The sequence below is a fragment of the Eurosta solidaginis genome, chromosome X, assembly GCF_040869045.1.
Source record: "Eurosta solidaginis isolate ZX-2024a chromosome X, ASM4086904v1, whole genome shotgun sequence".
Taxonomy (NCBI): domain Eukaryota; kingdom Metazoa; phylum Arthropoda; class Insecta; order Diptera; family Tephritidae; genus Eurosta; species Eurosta solidaginis.
In genome coordinates, this window is record NC_090324.1 from 38,162,536 (window position 1) to 38,180,898 (window position 18,363).

Sequence of the window (18,363 nt, forward strand, 5' to 3'; positions counted from 1 at the left end):
ACAGAACCAGAAGCATTTAATTTTAATGCCGTGGTACAGTCCAATGAAGCTCATGTGTCGAATTATGATTTAGATGACCAAATCGATGAACCACAGACAGAAGAAGAGGATTCCATTGACATATCAATACCTGAAAATTACTTTTCCAAAGAGTATTTGAAACAAAATAATAGTAAGTAAAAGGAAGATATTAAAAAAGGGCAGAGTGCTGAACTCTTAGGTTCGAGGAACTGGTTAAAATATTAGAACAGTCAATATAAATATAAAAATGCGGTCGCTTCTTAAAAGCTCGACGGATACCTTTTTTTATTTTCGTATCAATACATATTTTTATTCACTTAGTAAAGCCTACTACATTTTGTGAAAAAAAAGAGTAGTACTTCTTGTAAAATTCGACACCGTTTTTTTTCTTTGTAATCTTTCTTTCGTATCAATACATATTTTTATTCACTTAGTAAAGCCTACTACATTTTGTGAAAAAAGAGTTCTACTTTTTGTAAAATTCGATAAAGTTTTTTCTTTGTAATAATGCATGTAAATCAAAAAAAAAATTATGATGTGTAAAGATACTAAAAAAAAACTAATTAAATGAAGTACAGTTTATCGTTGTTGCGCCAACAACTACAACAGTTTTTTTTTGTTTAATGCACATTTAATTTGCCCTATCTCAACATTTTCATAGCCTGCTAAGAATGAAATTATACCACATTTTTTTTTTTTAATTGCAAAGGCTACTACGATATTTTAAGTGTGGTAAAAAAAAGTTTGAAAAAATGCGGCTTGCTTATTTTAAATCATTTTCTTGACTATAATAGTGCATGTAAGTTAAAACAATTTATGATGTGTAAAACTACTTTAAATAACCTATTAAATGATGTTTATGCAATTCTCTATTTTTTAAATATTTATTTTTGCCTTTTTAACAAAGAAAAAAATTAAATTTCACTTTAAGGACACGGTAGGTATAAATATCATATGGAGAATATGTTCCCAGTTTCATTTTGTATAAAAATGATTATTACATTATTTCTCCGAAAATCATTGTTTAAAGAAATATTGGTCTCTAAAGCCATGCATAATTTTTAGATCAATTTTTGAACTTTAGGTCAAATGCGCGTGGCTATTTCCCACTACAGGTGGTCAGCTTTTTATGCATATATTATTTTCTATTGTCAAGCTATCAGAAAATGCGCGGGGAGCAAAAAAAATCAGCACTTTTGCATTTGTGGTCACTCTAATATATATATTTTTTCGCAATTTTAGCCCCATTTTAACAGCTAGGAGCTTCAAATTGCACCGAATGCTTACGTATATGGCACATATTGTTGTCTGAAAAAATTATAGAGATCGGTTGTATATATAGTATATATCTCATACAACCGATTGTTCAGATAAGAAACTTTTCGCAATTTCTACCCATTTTAACAGCTATAAGCTTCAAATTTCACCGATTGTTTACGTATATAGTATATATTGTTGTGTCAAAAAAAGAGTCAAAATAGAGATCGGAGATATATATAATATATGTATGATGGTATATATAGTATATATATAGTATATATATTTTTTTTTTGCGATTTCGGCCCCATTTTAACAGCTAGAAGCTTCAAATTTCAACAAATGCTTACGTGTATAGCATATATTGATGGTTGAAAAAATAATTGAGATCGGTGGTATACATAGTATATATCTCATACAACCGATTGTTCAGATTTAGTTTAATTAAATTTTTAATTTATTTAATTTAATTTATTTATTTACTACGATCTTGAAGATCTATATAATTTAATAAGGTACAAAGTATTTTTACTGTTTACATATTTGTTTCAATTCATTGAATTTCTTTGACTTCAATTATATAATAATCTATAAAATTATTTACTAAAAAAAATTTAACTACTTGACAGGTAGCGCTTTACAGTAGCTGTATAATAATTTTCTAAATTTTTTGGTATTATTACAGTTTTTAATATCAATTGGCAGATCATTATATTCTCTAATTCCTTCGTAGTATATACTTTTTTTATCGAATTCGGATTTCACTACCGGCAAGTAAAAGTTGTTATTGTGTCTTGTTTGATAGCTATGGACCTCTCTGTTTAGTCTGACACGTTCACTTAGGTAATTCGGCAGGTTTCCCAACTTTATGTTGTGTATAAACTTCCACGTGTAGTAAGTGATGGTCTGTTTTACACTAAGCCAGTTTAAGCTGTCTAATAAGTTGTTGTTGTTGTTGTTGTAGCAATGCTCGCCCCACCTAATAGACGCGACCAATCACAAATTGTCATCAATATCCTCTAACGGGAGTCCAAGGAAACTTGCCGTTTAAAAAGGGGTGGACCATAAGGAAGGGGTGTTAGAGGCGTTGGTTCCACATTACAATTGAAGAGATGGTTGGTGTCATGTGGGGACACATTGAAAGCGGGGCATACATTTTGTATGTCGGGGTTGATTCTGGATAGGTAAGAGTTTAACCTGTTACAGTATCCAGAACGAAGTTGAGCAAGAGTAACACGCGTTTCCCTGGGGAGTATGCGTTCCTCTTCCGCGAGTTTTGGATAATTTTCGTTAAGCACTGGATTCACCGGGCAATTCCCGGCATAAAGATCCGACGCCTGTTTATGGAGTTCACCAAGGACCTGCTTGTGTTTTTTCACTTCATACGGCTGGGTTCTCAGGTGCCGTATTTGCTCAAAATGCTTACGGAGATGACTCCTTAAGCCCCTAGGCGGTGCTGGTTCATCAATCAGATGTCTGTTGGGATGCCCAGGTTTCTGGGTATTCAACAGGAACTGTTTGGTCAGCATCTCATTTCTCTCCCTGATGGGGAGTATTCTCGCCCCATTATGCAGATGGTGTTCTGGGGACATAAGAAGACAGCCCGTGGCGATTCTGAGAGCAGTATTTTGGCAGGCCTGTAATTTCTTCCAGTGGGTGATTTTTAGGCTTAGCGACCATATGTCTAATAAGTCTTTAATTGGGGTATCATACCGTTTTCTTAATATGAAACGCATAATTTTGTTTTGCTTAATTTATAGCCTGGATTTTTGCGAATAAGCTAATGCGAAAAGGATTGTAGGACAGTAAATGAAATGCGGCTACATAATGGATCTATAGACCAGTATTTTGTGTTGCATACTAATATGCTTGCATGATCGAAACATGAACCCTATTTTTTTGGAAATTTTCCCGTCGATGTATTTTAGATATTCATCAAATTTTAATTTGTCATCTATAATTATTCCCAGGTATTTTATTCGGGTTACTCTTTCTATAGGGGTATTTGCTATTTTTAGCGACACATCATCTTGAGTCACTCTAGACCCCATTATCATCCATTTTGTCTTTTCTATGTTTATTTTAAGAATATTTTCGCACAACCACTTATATATTGCCTGTAGGTCCGATTGTATTTTCGAGGCTGCCTCATCAATTTTGTTACCGCTTATAGTCAAAAGTGCATCATCAGCGAATAATCTTATTTTGCAATATTTGATACAGTTTTAATATCATTTATGTAAATTATAAAAAGAATTGCTGCAAGCCCGATCCCTGTGGCAATCCTATTTCAATGTCCACTTCGGGGGAAATCTTATTTCTTATTACAGTTTTCTGCTTTCTTCCACTAAGGTAACTTTTGAACCAGTTAAGGGCTATGTTTATAATGCCAATCTTATACAGTTTTCTTATAAGAATATCTCTGTCTACTGTTTCGAAAGCTCTTTTTAGGTCGAGGAAAACTGAAATTGTAAATTGTTTCTTCGTTCTACTTTCTTTCCATTCTGCAATTACCAGGTGAAGTGCAGTTTCACACGAGTGTTTTGATATAAACCCCGACTGCTCCTTTATAATAATTTCGTATTTATTTAAGTAATTCAGCAATTGGTTCTTAACTACAGTTTCTATTATTTTCTCATAGCTAGGTAAGGTATTTATAGGTCGTATCTCCTCTGGTTTAATTGTTCCCTTTACTTTTTCCACAGGTACAATTACTGAGGACTTCCAGCAGTCTGGAAATACACCAAATTGGAAACTTTCATTAATTACACATGTGTAGGTATAGCCTAAATACCCCATGCCGTCTTTTAATACACCTTCCGTTACTAATTTTTTTCCTCCGTACTTGTTTTTTAATTTCGTTGTAACTCTCATAATTTCTTCAACATCTATTTCCTTTAGTTTAAACAAGCTTCTGCTTATCTCCATTTGATTTCCACCTGCTTCGAAAATTTCAATGCTATCTCTGATTCTGATTATGCTCTCATTAAAGTATCGGTTTAATTCAGTTGCTATTTCATAATCATCTTCAATAAGAGCACCATTTACAGAAATTTTTTGAATTTGTGCTACCTCACTATTCAGATTTATGGCGGCTTTTAGACATTTTCACATTAACTTTTGGTTATTAGTATTTCTTGAGATTTTGTTTTCCATAAATGTTTTCCTTTTTAATTTAACTGCTTTTTTGTAATATCGTTTTATTGTAATATAGTTATCCCAATTATTGGTTCTCTCTGCTATTTTAAGTTGTTCATATTTCAGCTTATTCAACTCTGTTAGTTCATGGTCGTACCATTTATTAATCAATTGAACTTGAACTCGTTTTTTATATGTTAAAGTGGCCACTACGTCAGTAAGGATACTGTTTATTCTTTGGACATTTAGGCTAACTTCGCAGTTGTTTAGTTCAGCTAAGTTGTAAGTTCTAAGGAGATTTACTAAGTGGTCTTTTGCATAGTTATTCCAACACACGCGGTTTTCATAGATTCTCATTTGGTACTTCTTTTGAATTGGTAGTTTGAATGAAATGGTTTCATGGTCCGATATTTTATGCGAATCCAAATTCGATACTTCAACTTCAGTTTTGTTACTAAAGAGTAGATCTATTCTCGTTGGCGTTGTTTCTGTTACTCTTGTATTAAAATTAATTAATTGATACATTGCTAGTGATTCGAATGTCCTAATTAACTGTCTCGAGTATGTTGTGTGTGTATTGACATTTATATTAAAGTCGCCAATAACGATATTGTTGCCGCTTTCAGAAAAGCAATCTTCCATCACCTCATTAATATGTCTTATGAATTCGGCATCACTGGTGTTTGGTGAGTGATATAACGCACAAACCCTTCACTTAGTTATACATCGTATTGTTTCAAACACAATACACCATATATTATTACCTATGTTCCTATTGAATATAACTTTGAAATGAATTTCTTATGAATATAGGTTAAGACACCACCGGTGTGACGACTATGCGATTCGCATCTAATATGATTGAACCCAGCAATCTCCAGTTCCGAGTCATATACATCCTCCGTAGTATGTTGTTAGGGTCTGCTGCTACGGTCTACGGTTACGGTCCACTTGGGAGTGTGTTCGCGCGAACACACCTAGTAATGGGGCGAAAGTTGCGATAAAAAGTATCGGAAAACAAAAAAAAAACAGACCGGCCATCACTAGAGAAAAGATTGGCAATGAGTTTCCGGAAAAAGTGTGATTGGCTGCAGCTAAAATTGAGGCGGCCTGGCGATATATAAAAAAAAAGGGATCGTGTAACATCGGTTGACACAACTCCAATAGCAAGGCACCAACTGCTTTATTAACATTATTGCTACGTCATCTGCACATCCCTACTTATATTTAACGAATCGAGAAACACCCTAGCCGGCTGTGCACGTATTCAACGAGCATTGTGGAAGAACCAAAAGACTGCAACGAGGAATTGCAGGCCCAACTACCAGAAGAACAAACAAGTGGGAATAAACCTTATCACGATGGTGTCGTGTTGACACAAGCGCAACGTATATAATATCTAGTGAAGTAGGTCGGCGTTTCACAGCCACACTTAGTGAGGAAAGTGTTAGTGATTCCGATACGGATTCGGACGGTACTGAGCTAAATGTTGATGAGAACCATTGCAATCCGAAGATAAACCCCTTTCTCTACGTTACGAAGTACCCTACCACCTTCGGAAAAGCGTCCGACCACCAATTCCGCCTCCAGGGCCAGCAGTACGCTGCCGCGTAATACAACTAACGTCAAAATGGCCAAGTCATACAGATCGTAAAGGTCAGCACGAAGCTTTATCGCCACCAGGTTCATTCGATTACCTTGGACCAGAGCGCAACAACCACCAACAGTACCAACACGGCGCGCCCAAGACCGCGCACCACAACCAACAACAGCGTCGGCTTCACCGGCAAAGTCAACTTCACCAGCGACAACACGCCGGCAGAGACCCATGGTACGTACTCTGTCGGCCAGCAAGGTATAACTTTAGATATAATTACCCTACAAAAAATTCTGGTCACGAAACTTACCCACGCCCATGCAAATGTGACTAGGAATATAACCTATGACTGTATAATAACTAGTCAAACGGCGTGGAATGATGAGAGCATTTTGCAGGGTAGTTAAAGGAACTTCCAAGTGGTACTTAGAGGGTTTTATACAACCCGGGTAAACCATTCGACAAGGATCGATCTTTTTTCGACAAAATTATGACATTTTTAAAGAATTATCAACATAAAAGATGAAAGGATAGTTTAACTTATTATAGAAAAAAAAGTTACACATAAATGATTTCCACTATTTAAGTTTAGCTTGTATTGATTATATAACCAAAAGAATCACTACATGAACACTTATGTTTTGCAACTTGACAAGATATTAAAGAATGCAACAACAGTTTAATATGCAAAATTATTTACACATCTTAAAGATTTGTTCACAAATAAACAGGCAGTTTTGTCTCAGTCAGGTTAAGCAGCAATTACCTGTTAGAACGCTCAAAACTAATTCAAACATAATCCGTTTATTTGTGAATGCATCTTATATACATTATATTGAACAAAACTCTTTAAATATAACTAAAATTGTATTCAACAATTTACGAGTATAATTCCATTTACCTAATACCTACCTAAGCATTAGCTTTACAAACAAAAAAAGCATACAACTTTTTTTTATCATTTTAATAATATATTTTGTCGCTTTAAAATGCTTGAATTTGGCTCTATACATTTTATTGATAATAAGCAGTCTTTATCACGTGAAACGTTTTAGCGATTCATTTTTGGAGCTCAACCATAAATTTAAAGAAAATTTTTTTTTTGCGACAGCAGCCATTCGTCGATTATGCACGAATCGGCAAAAGGATTTCAATTTAATTTTTTTTCTTATATCATACAAATGCAATATATATATATATTGTGGGCAATATCCTTCGAACAACAAGACGAAAGTAATATACGTGCACGTAATACATATTGCTATCGTAATTTCATCTTTATTGGTTTTGTAAACACTCTTCTTAGTACATATTAGGTATTATTATCATTATACTATGCGCATTAGCATTATACCAATTTCGTATTATGTTACACTCAAAAATAAGTTCTACTATAACAACATAATAATTTTTGTAAGAGAAAAAAAAGCAGATAATAAATGATTATTGTAACAATGTACTTTAAGGGCAACCCCTTATGATAATAACAAAACAGAACTTTATATATATTTATTGTTAACAAAATATAAGCAAATTAATTTGAATACCTTTGTTGTTATAGAGTATAGTTTATATTAGAAATTTAGCTAATAATCCAATGATTTTTCAAAGAAAAGGTTTAACAACAGTATATTAATAATGGATTTTTAATAAATTTTGTAATTTAAAATGGGAATGCTGACTATCGCAATCATTTAGAAGGCACGTAGGGTTAGCAGGTAAGGGGCCACTGAAATATAGGTGCGTCGGTGGCCATGGTTTTTGAGGGTGGGTTAAGCACCGGGCGTCGGAACAACACCCGCGGCGCCCCCAAGTTATATTCGGCCTTTCTTCTTTTTCATTACTTTTCAGCAATTTTTTTATTTCGATTTTCAGCGTTGGTAACCGGCCATGTCCGGTTCGGTAATTTTTTTTTGCGGTTTTTTTTTTAATTTAAATTTTTGAATTTTAACGGTCTGTCCGTGGCATCCGGTTCGACCGGATGTCGTTTTAGTTTGAATTTATAAGCGTTTTGAGTCGGTCTCTGCACTTCTGTCGGTTTTTTTTGAATTTGACAGCTGCTAGTTTGATAGGCATGATAGTAATTTTTTTCTGTTTATGGCGCAGGAACAGTAAGGTTGGCAAGGACCCGCCCCAGCCGACAATGACTAGCCACTGTGCACCACCACATCATGCCGACAGCCTTCCTTACTGCTTCCACCGAAGATGCGATTCCATAACAGATGGCGCCCAACGGGATTTGGTGCCCGAGGCGCTGTCGCGCTAGTCATTCCGGGTCAACTTGTGAAGTTGACCATCCCACCAGTCCGAGGTGAGCAGCCGCAAGAGCAGCCACCTGCGTTTCGGTGGGATGGTTCACGGATCAGGTTGTCCGGACTGGTCATTGGGGGCAGTAGTCGAAGGCGTCACGAGACTTAACGTCGTGTCCTCCGGATTTTTTTATTTCACCCAGCGAGGCAGTGCTGCACGCACTTTATTTTTGTTTGTAAGTGGGAATCTAGTTTGCCGGAATGTGGTCCGTTAGTCGGCTTTGGAAAATATGTGTCCGCTAATTGGGATTTTTTTTTGTAATATTAAAATTTTTTTTATATTACTTTTTATCTGCCGAATTTGTTCTGTTTTGTGATGTTAGTGTGAGTGTGTGAGAGAATGGTTGGACCCCAGCTCAGCCCACGTCTCAGGTGGTACCACAGAATCCCACCTGGATTGTGACGGGTTGAGCTGGGATCCCAAGCGGCATCCTTACCTGTCCCACCAGTCTGGGGAGCGGGCATTGAAGCCGCTCCACCCATAGCGGTGTAGGCAGGAGGGGTGTTCAGGGTGAATGACGGGAGGCCTCAACACCCCAGCCAGTCCCACTAGCGCGTCCTTGGAGACCGCCTCTGTGTTGCGGCTGGGTGTGTTGGGACCAACCTGAGTATGTAGGAAATTGACCCTAGTGGCCCCAACCAGTCCCAGAGGCCGGTCCTTAAGACCCCCTTATGCGTTGCGGTTGGGAGAACTAGGGACAAGAATGAATGAGTTTGTGTTTTTTTTTATTTTTTGGAGCCCGAGTGCCTTCGGGGAACAGGAGATGTTAGCGTTCCCATTGAGTATCCAAATTTTTTTTTGCCTTCTGTGGGGGCGATGACCACTAGCCTTTCGGAGTTTGGACGAGTTCTCCTTTATCAAAATGTCTACCCAAATTTTTTTTTTTGGCCTTCTGTGGGGGCGATAACCACTAGCCTTTCGGAGTTTGGACGAGTTCTCCATATCAATATGTCTACACCTCCCTTTTTTTTGTTTTGCCTTTCTGTGGGGGCGATAACCACTAGAAATCATCTTTCCGAGTTTTGACGAGTTCTCCATAACAAATATCTAATTGCCGCAAAGCCCTTTTAAACTAGGAAACAGAAATAATTCCCAACTTAACTTAACCTTTTTTTTGGTGGACCTATGTTGCCCGGATAGCTTCGTAGTAGGACTTTGAGACTCTTATCTCAGGGGTGAGTCCTGCCCCACGTTGATTGGCATCGGAGACCCCTGGCAGTGGATTCCCCCAGCGGATCCGGTTTCCTGTTCGCTTCATCTCCAGGTCTTCAAAGCGAAGCAGGTTTGTTAGGGTCTGCTGCTACGGTCTACGGTTACGGTCCACTTGGGAGCGTGTTCGCGCGAACACACCTAGTTATGGGGCGAAAGTTGCGATAAAAAGTATCGGAAAACAAAAAAAAAACAGACGGCCCATCACTAGAGAAAAGATTGGCAATGAGTTTCCGGAAAATAGTGTGATTGGCTGCAGCTAAAATTGAGGCGGCCTGGCGATATATGAAAAAAAAAAGGGATCGTGTAACATGGGTTGGCACAACTTCAATAGCAAGGCGCCAACTGCTTTATTAACATTATTGCTACGTCAACTGCACATCCCCACTTATATTTAACGAATCGCCAAACACCCTAGCCGGCTGTGCACGTATTCAACGAGCATTGTGGAAGAACAAAAAGACTGCAACGAGGAATTGCAGGCCCAACTACCAGAAGAACAAACAAGTGGTAATAAACCTTATCACGGTGGTGTCGTGTTGACACAAGCGCAACGTATATAATATCTAGTGAAGTAGGTCGGCGTTTCACAGCCACACTTAGTGAGGAAAGTGTTAGTGATTCCGATACGGATTCGGACGGCACTAAGCTAAATGTTGATGAGAACCATTGCAATTCGAAGATAAACCCCTTTCTCTACGTTACGAAGTACCCTACCACCTTCGGAAAAGCGTCCGATCACTAATTCCGCCTCCAGGGCCAACAGTACGCTGCCGCGTAATACAACTAACGTCAAAATGTCCAAATCATCCAGATCGTAAAGGCCAGCACGAAGCTTTATCGCCGCCAGGTTCATTCGATTACCTTGGACCAGAACGCAACAACCACCAACAGTACCAACACGGCGCGCCCAAGACCGCGCACCACAACCAACAACAGCGTCGGCTTCACCGGCAAAGTCAACTTCACTAGCGACAACACCCGGCAGAGACCCATGGTACGTACTCTGTCGGCCATGTAAGTACCAGCAAGGTATAACTTTAGATATAATTACCCTACAAAAAATTCTGGTCACGAAACTTACCCACGCCCATGCAAATGTGACTAGGAATATAACCTATGACTGTATAATAACTAGTCAAACGGCGTGGAATGACGAGAGCATTTTGCAGGGTAGTTAAAGGAACTTCCAAGTGGTACTTAGAAGGTTTTTTACACCCCGGGTAAACCATTCGGCAAGGATCGATCTTTTTTTGTCAAAATTACGACATTTTTTAAGAATTATCAACATAAAAGATGAAAGGATAGTTTAACTTATTATAGAAAAAAAAGTTACACATAAATGATTTCCACTATTTAAGTTTAGCTTGTATTGATTATCTAACCAAAAGAATTACTACATGAACACTTATGTTTTGCAACTTGACAAGATATTAAAGAATGCCACAACAGTTTAATATGCAAAAATATTTACACATCTTAAAGGTTTGTTCACAACTAAACAGGCAGCTTAGTCTCAGTCAGGTTAAGCAGCAATTACCTGTTAGAACGCTCAAAACTAATTCAAACATATTCCGTTTATTTGTGAATGCATCTTATATACATTATATTGAACAAAATTCTTTAAATATAACTAAAATTGTATTCAGCAATTTACGAGTATAATTCCATTTACCTAATACCTAAGCATTAGATTTACAAACAAAAAAAGCATACATCTTTTTTATCATTTTAATAATATATTTTGTCGCTTTAAAATGTTTGAAGTTGGCTCTATAAATTTTATTGATAATAAGCCGTCTTTATCACGTGAAACGTTTTAGCGATTCATTTTTGGAGCTCAACCATAAATTTAAAGAAAATTTTTTTTTGCGACATCAGCCATTCGTCGATTATGCACGAATCGGCAAAAGGATTTCAATTTAATTTTTTTTCTTATATCATACAAATGCAATATATATATATATATACATATGAATCCCTATTGTGGGCAATATCCTTCGAACAACAAGACGAAAGTAATATACGTGCACGTAATACATATTGCTATCGCAATTTCATCTTTATTGATTTTGTAAACACTCTTCTTAGTACATATTAGGTATTATTATCATTATACTATGCGCATTAGCATTATACCAATTTCGTATTATGTTACACTCAAAAATAAGTTCTACTATAACAACATAATAATTTTTGTAAGGGAAAAAAAAGCAGATAATAAGTGATTATTGTAACAATGTACTTTAAGGGCAACCCCTTATGATAATAACCAAAACAGAACTTTATATATATTTTTTGTTAACAAAATATAAGCAAATTAATTTGAATACCTTTGTTGTTAGAGAGTATAGTTTATATTAGAAATTTAGCTAATAATCCAATGATTTTTCAAAGAAAAGGTTTAACAACAGTATATTAATAATGAATTTTGAATAAATTTTGTAATTTAAAATGGGAATGCTGACTATCGCAATCATTTAGAAGGCACGTAGGGTTAGCAGGTAAGGGGCCACCGAAATATAGGTGCGTCGGTGGCCATGGTTTTTGAGGGTGGGTTAAGCACCGGGCGTCACAACAACACCCGCGGCGCCTCCAAGTTATATTCGGACTTTCTTCTTTCTTATTACTTTTCAGCAATTTTTTTATTTCGATTTTCAACGTTGGTAACCGGCTATGTCCGATTCGGTAATTTTTTTTTTGCGGTTTTTTTTTTTGAATTTATATTTTTGAATGTTAACGGTCTGTCCGTGTAATCCGGTTCGACCGGATGTCGTTTTAGTTTGAATTTATAAGCGTTTTGAGTCGGTCTCTGCGCTTCGGTCGGTTTTTTTTTAATTTGACAGCTGCTAGTTTGATAGGCATGATAGGAATTCTTTTCTGTTTATGGCGCAGGAACAGTAAGGTTGGCAAGGACCCGCCCCAGCCGACAATGACTAGCCACTGTGCACCACCACATCATGCCGACCGCCTCCCTTACTGCTTCCACCGAAGATGCGATTCCATAACAATGTGTGTCTGCACAAAGTACAATATCTGGATTTTCTTCCTCGATCATTATTTCAACTTCATTTTTGTTAGCTGTGATACTATTTGTGTTAAGATATATACATTTTAGTTTATTTTTGGGTTTCTTGAATTTGTCATTGTATATTTTTTGTGAGCTTTCTGCATCTTCATTTAGTTGCTAATATCCTAATTTTTGTTTTTTTATCTCTAGTTTATTATTGTAGCATTGACAGTGCCTGTCAAATGTATCATGATTTATGTCTAATGCTAGGTTTAAGTTTGTGTTCGCTTTTATGCAATTTAGACACTTGTTAATTGGATTTTCTTCACATGTTTTATCGTTGGGGTTTTCGCGGCATTTGTGGCAAGCTTCCTCGTTTTTACAGTCGGCTGATTTATGATTAAATCCTTTGCATTTGTAGCACATTATTACATTAATAGCATCGAAGACTTTACATCTATCCCACCCGATATTTATTAGCTCTGCTGCAAGAACCTTTGTAAAATCCTCTTTATCTATTTCGATGATTGCATTATACACCTTTATGTTGCCTCGATTTCTTTCAAACTGCTTCAATACTTTTAATGAGCCTTGGATCAGGTTATTATTTTTCTTCTTTATTGATTCTATTAAATCGCTGTTTTCGTATTTAAAATGCATTCCTGCAATTAAGAAGCTTGGACGAATTGAATTTGGCACTTTTATTTCATATTCCTTGCCAATGTTTTTTTTTCAATGGCATCTTTGATTTGTTTGCGTTCATCATTATTTTGACTATGAATCACCATTACACCATTATTTTTTGATACAATTTTCGATATATTCAAATCTTTGGGATCAACTTTGCTGTTGAGATCTATTTTCGTTTTTTCAACCGCTTGCTTTACTTTGGGTTTCACAATTATTGCAACATCGTTTTTTAACTCTGGCAATGCCTTTTTCTTTATATTGTTTTGAATAGTTTCTGCATATGACATTTGTATTTCATTAGTGTTTTTATTCAGCTTTTTGATTTCACTATGCACCTTTTCGTTGTCTTTGCCGATTGTTTCAGTTTTGTTTTTTACTTCTTCAACCATTTCATATAAGTTTTTTACTTCTCCAATTTTTTTTTTTTTTTTTCAAATAATTTCTGTGATTTTTCCATCATTGCAATACGTTGTGTATACCGCGTTTCAACTGCTTCCAATAATGACTTTATCTCATTTTGGCTTTTTCACACACTCCTTCACATGCTATTCCACTTTCCCCTCTTATTGTGGAATTGCAGTTTGCACACACACCCATTATTGCCGTTTATTTATCCGTGTATATGATCTATGTTTATAGTTTGTATAAATGTGAAAAAATTGATTTTCCATATAAAATAGTTAATTTTGGAGTTTTGTTCACTTTATCCGTGATTATTGGAACATAAATTCGCTTATTGAGTCTCTATCTCGCATTTTTAACGATTTTTAACACTAGAATTGTTTACAAATCCGAACTAAACGTTGATCGCTCGATCGCACCAACACATCACTTTTGAAAGAAAGAAACTTTGCGCAGTTTCTTCCCCATTTAAACAGCTAGAAGCTTCAAATTTCACCAAATGCTTACGTGTATAGTATATATTGTTGTCTAAAAAAATCATTGAGATCGGTGGTATATATAGTATATATCTCATACAACCGATTGTTCAGATAAGAAACTTTGCGCAATTTCTGCCCCATTTTAACAGCTAGAAGCTTCAAATTTCACCAAATGCTTACGTATATAGCATATATTTTTGTCTGAGAAAATCATAGAGATCGGTGGTATATATATTATATACTTCATATAAACTGTAATTTTTGCCCCTTTTTTACGGATAGAACCTTCAAAATTCATCAAATTTCATCAAATAGTTACGTTTACGTCATATATTTTTGAAATACGATATTCGTTGTCATAGTTTTTACATTCAGACCAAAAAAAACGTGAAGCTTTGCATCCTCACACAAAGTACCTACCTATTTTTATAACTTTCATGAAAATGAAATGGTATATTAATTTCGTCGCGAAACCCAAAATTGTAAGTCCTTAAAGGAAAATAGATAGACCCACCATTAAGTATACCGAAATAATCAGGTTGAAGAGCTGAGTTGATTTAGCCATGTCCGTCTGTCCGTCTGTCTGTTTGTATGCAAACTAGTCCATCAATTTTTGAGATATCTTGATAAAATTTGGTGAGCGGGTGTATTTGGGTGTCCGATTAGACATTTGTCGGAACCGGCCGGATCGGACCACTATAGCATATATCCTCCATACAACCGATTTTTCAGAAAAAGAGGATTTTTGTAATATCTTACTCAATTTAACAGATTGAAGCTTCAAACTTCACCATATAATTTCGTATATTGCACATATTGTTGCCTGAAAAAATTGATGAGATCGGTCGTATATATAGTATATATCCCCCACAACCGATTGTTCAGATAAGAAACTTTTCGTAATTGCTGCCCTATTTTAGGACCTAGAGTCTTAAAATTTCAACGAATGCACGTATATAGCATATATTGTTGTCTGAAAAAATCATACAGATCGGTGGTATATATAGTATATATATGGTGGTATATATAGTATATATATATTTTTTCGCAATTTTAGCCCCATTTTAACAGCTAGGAGCTTCAAATTTCATCGAATGCTTACGTATATGGCATATATTGTTGTCTGAAAAAATCAAAGAGATCGGTTGTATATATAGTATATATCTCATACAACCGATTGTTCAGATAAGAAACTTTTCGCAATTTCTACCCCATTTTAACAGCTATAAGCTTAAAATTTCACCGATTGTTTACGTATATAGTATATATTGTTGTATCAAAAAAATAGTCAAAATAGAGATCGGTGATATATATAATATATATATGATGGTATATATAGTATATATATATATTTTTTTTTTGCGATTTCGGCCCCATTTTAACAGCTAGAAGCTTCAAATTTCACCAAATGCTTACGTGTATAGCATATATTGATGGTTGAAAAAATAATTGAGATCGGTGGTATATATAGTATATATCTCATACAACCGATTGTTCAAATAAGAAACTTTGCGCAATTTCTTCCCCATTTTAACAGCTAGAAGCTTCAAATTTCACCAAATGCTTACGTATATAGCATACATCTTTGTCTGAAAAAATCATAGAGATCGGTGGTATATATATTATATACTTCATATAAACTGTCATTTTTGCCCCTTTTTTACTGATAAAAGCTTCAAAATTCATCAAATTACATCAAATAGTTACGTTTACGTCATATATTTTTGAAATACGTGTTCGTAGTCATAGATTTTAAATTCAGACCACAAAAAACGTGAAGCTTTGCATCCTCACACAAAGTACCTTCCTATTTTTATACCTTTCATGCAAATGAAATGGTATATTAATTTCGTCACGAAACCAAAAATTGTAAGTCCTTAAAGGAAAATAGATAGACCCACCATTAAGTATACCGAAATAATTAGGTTGAAGAGCTGAGTTGATTTAGCCATGTCCGTCTGTCCGTCTGTCTGTTTGTATGCAAACTAGTCCCTCAATTTTTGAGATATCTTGATAAAATTTGGTGAGCGGGTGTATTTGGGTGTCCGATTAGACATTTGTCGGAACCGGCCGGATCGGACCACTATAGCATATATCCTCCATACAACCGATTTTTCAGAAAAAGAGGATTTTTGTAATATCTTACTCAATTTAACAGATTGAAGCTTCAAACTTCACCATATAATTTCGTATATTGCACATATTGTTGCCTGAAAAAATTGATGAGATCGGTCGTATATATAGTATATATCCCCCACAACCGATTGTTCAGATAAGAAACTTTTCGTAATTGCTGCCCTATTTTAAGAGCTAGAGGCTTAAAATTTCAACTAATGCACGTATATAGCATATATTGTTGTCTGAAAAAATCATACAGATCGGTGGTATATATAGTATATATATGGTGGTATATATAGTATATATATATAGTAGGTATATATATTTTCGCAATTTTAGCCCCATTTTAACAGCTAGGAGCTTCAAATTTCACCGAATGCTTACGTATATGGCATATATTGTTGTCTGAAAAAATCATAGAGATCGGTGGTACATATATTATATACCCCATATAAACTGTATTTTTTTGCCCCTTTTTTACGGCTAGAAACTTCAAAATTCATAAAATTTCATCAAATAGTTACGTTTACGTCATATATTGTTGAAATACGTGATTCGTGGTGGGGGGGTGAATTCTGGCCTTTTTCCTTAACCCCTAACTGCCTTACGTTTTGCTTTAAATAGAAGTTTTTTTTTTGAAATACCAATACTCAAGTTTTACCCTTTACAAATTTTTTATTCCTGATTAATATGTCGCGTGACCAGTCATATGGGCAAATGGGCCGGAACACAGTGGAGGCAATTTAGAGGAAACCAGCACCAGGGTAGCAATAATTGGGGGGCTTTTTCGAAGGCTAAGCGTCCCCTGGTAATGCATACCCCAGTAGGTAGCCAATATGGAGATCCCGCGGGGCCGAATGCAAGTTCGGACCCAAATGACCAGCAAAAAAAATGGATAGACCGGGAAGCATCAGCAATCTGAACGCGCCCCTGATGAACGCACATAATACCTCGGGACTAATGACCAATGTGTCGACATACGCACTGGACGGAGCTGGTGCTTTATCACTAAATCATGTAAATTTTGGAGAAGCTGCAAGCGATAGGGCGCACACCCCAGGGATCCCTGGCGAAGCTCCTCGTGGAGAGTGGGTGGAAGTGTTACACCAGCTTTTCCGGACCTCGCAGGAAGGAATTCGGAGGGAGATGGGGACGATTCGAAACAACATGGACCAGCTCAACGCAGCTCTCGAGTCTGCTCAACAATCCACGAGTTTCAACAGGATCGCGATTAGAACGGAACGTAACCCACTTCCAGCGGCTGTAACCCCGATGAACCCTTCTCCGAGCAATATAGTAGTAAAACCACAGGAGTGGAAAATTTCGTTCGACGGTTCTGGGAGCGTTGCGGACTTCCTATTTAAGCTAAACACCCTGTGTGAGCGTACACAACTTTCTGACGACCAAATAATGGCTAGTTTCCACCTATTCCTTTCTAGGTGGGCCGAAGAGTAGTACTGGTTGTTTACGAAACAAAATCCAAACGCGACATATGCCTTTTTGTGCTATTCCTTAAAGAGAGAGTTCGGTACTCTAAAAAGTGACCACGATATCATGATGGAGATCTCCATGCGTAAGCAGAAGCTAACTGAGTGCTATGACGTGTTCCGCACGGACATAATCTCCTTGAATGCGCGCTTAAGACACCCCATGTCAGAGATCTTACTGATTGACATCATAAAAAGGAACGTCAACTGTAGCCTTAAGCTGGTTCTCTTCAACGCGGAAGTGAGGACCCTCCTTGATCTACGCGATGTAGCACGCAGAGGAGAACAAGGGCTGAAAGAAAGCAAGTTGTTGGGAGCCACTTACCCAGGACGCCACGTGAACGAGGCCCGCACGATAACCACGGGCACGAGGATGGAAGGCAAGGACTATGAAGCTGACCCACAGTTAGAGGCGTTGGAGTATCGACGTAACAGGAAACCGGACTATTCAGGAATCCAATGTTGGAATTTTCAGGCCATGGGGCATTCATATATTTTCTGCGAGGAACCCATTAGGAATCCGTTTTGTTTTAAATGCGGGCATAGGGGAGTATTTACTCCAAAATTCCCTAAGGACCATCGCAGGCAGGGAAACCAATACCCGAACGAGAAGGCGGGAGAACCTCGTTCGGTGTCATAGCCCCC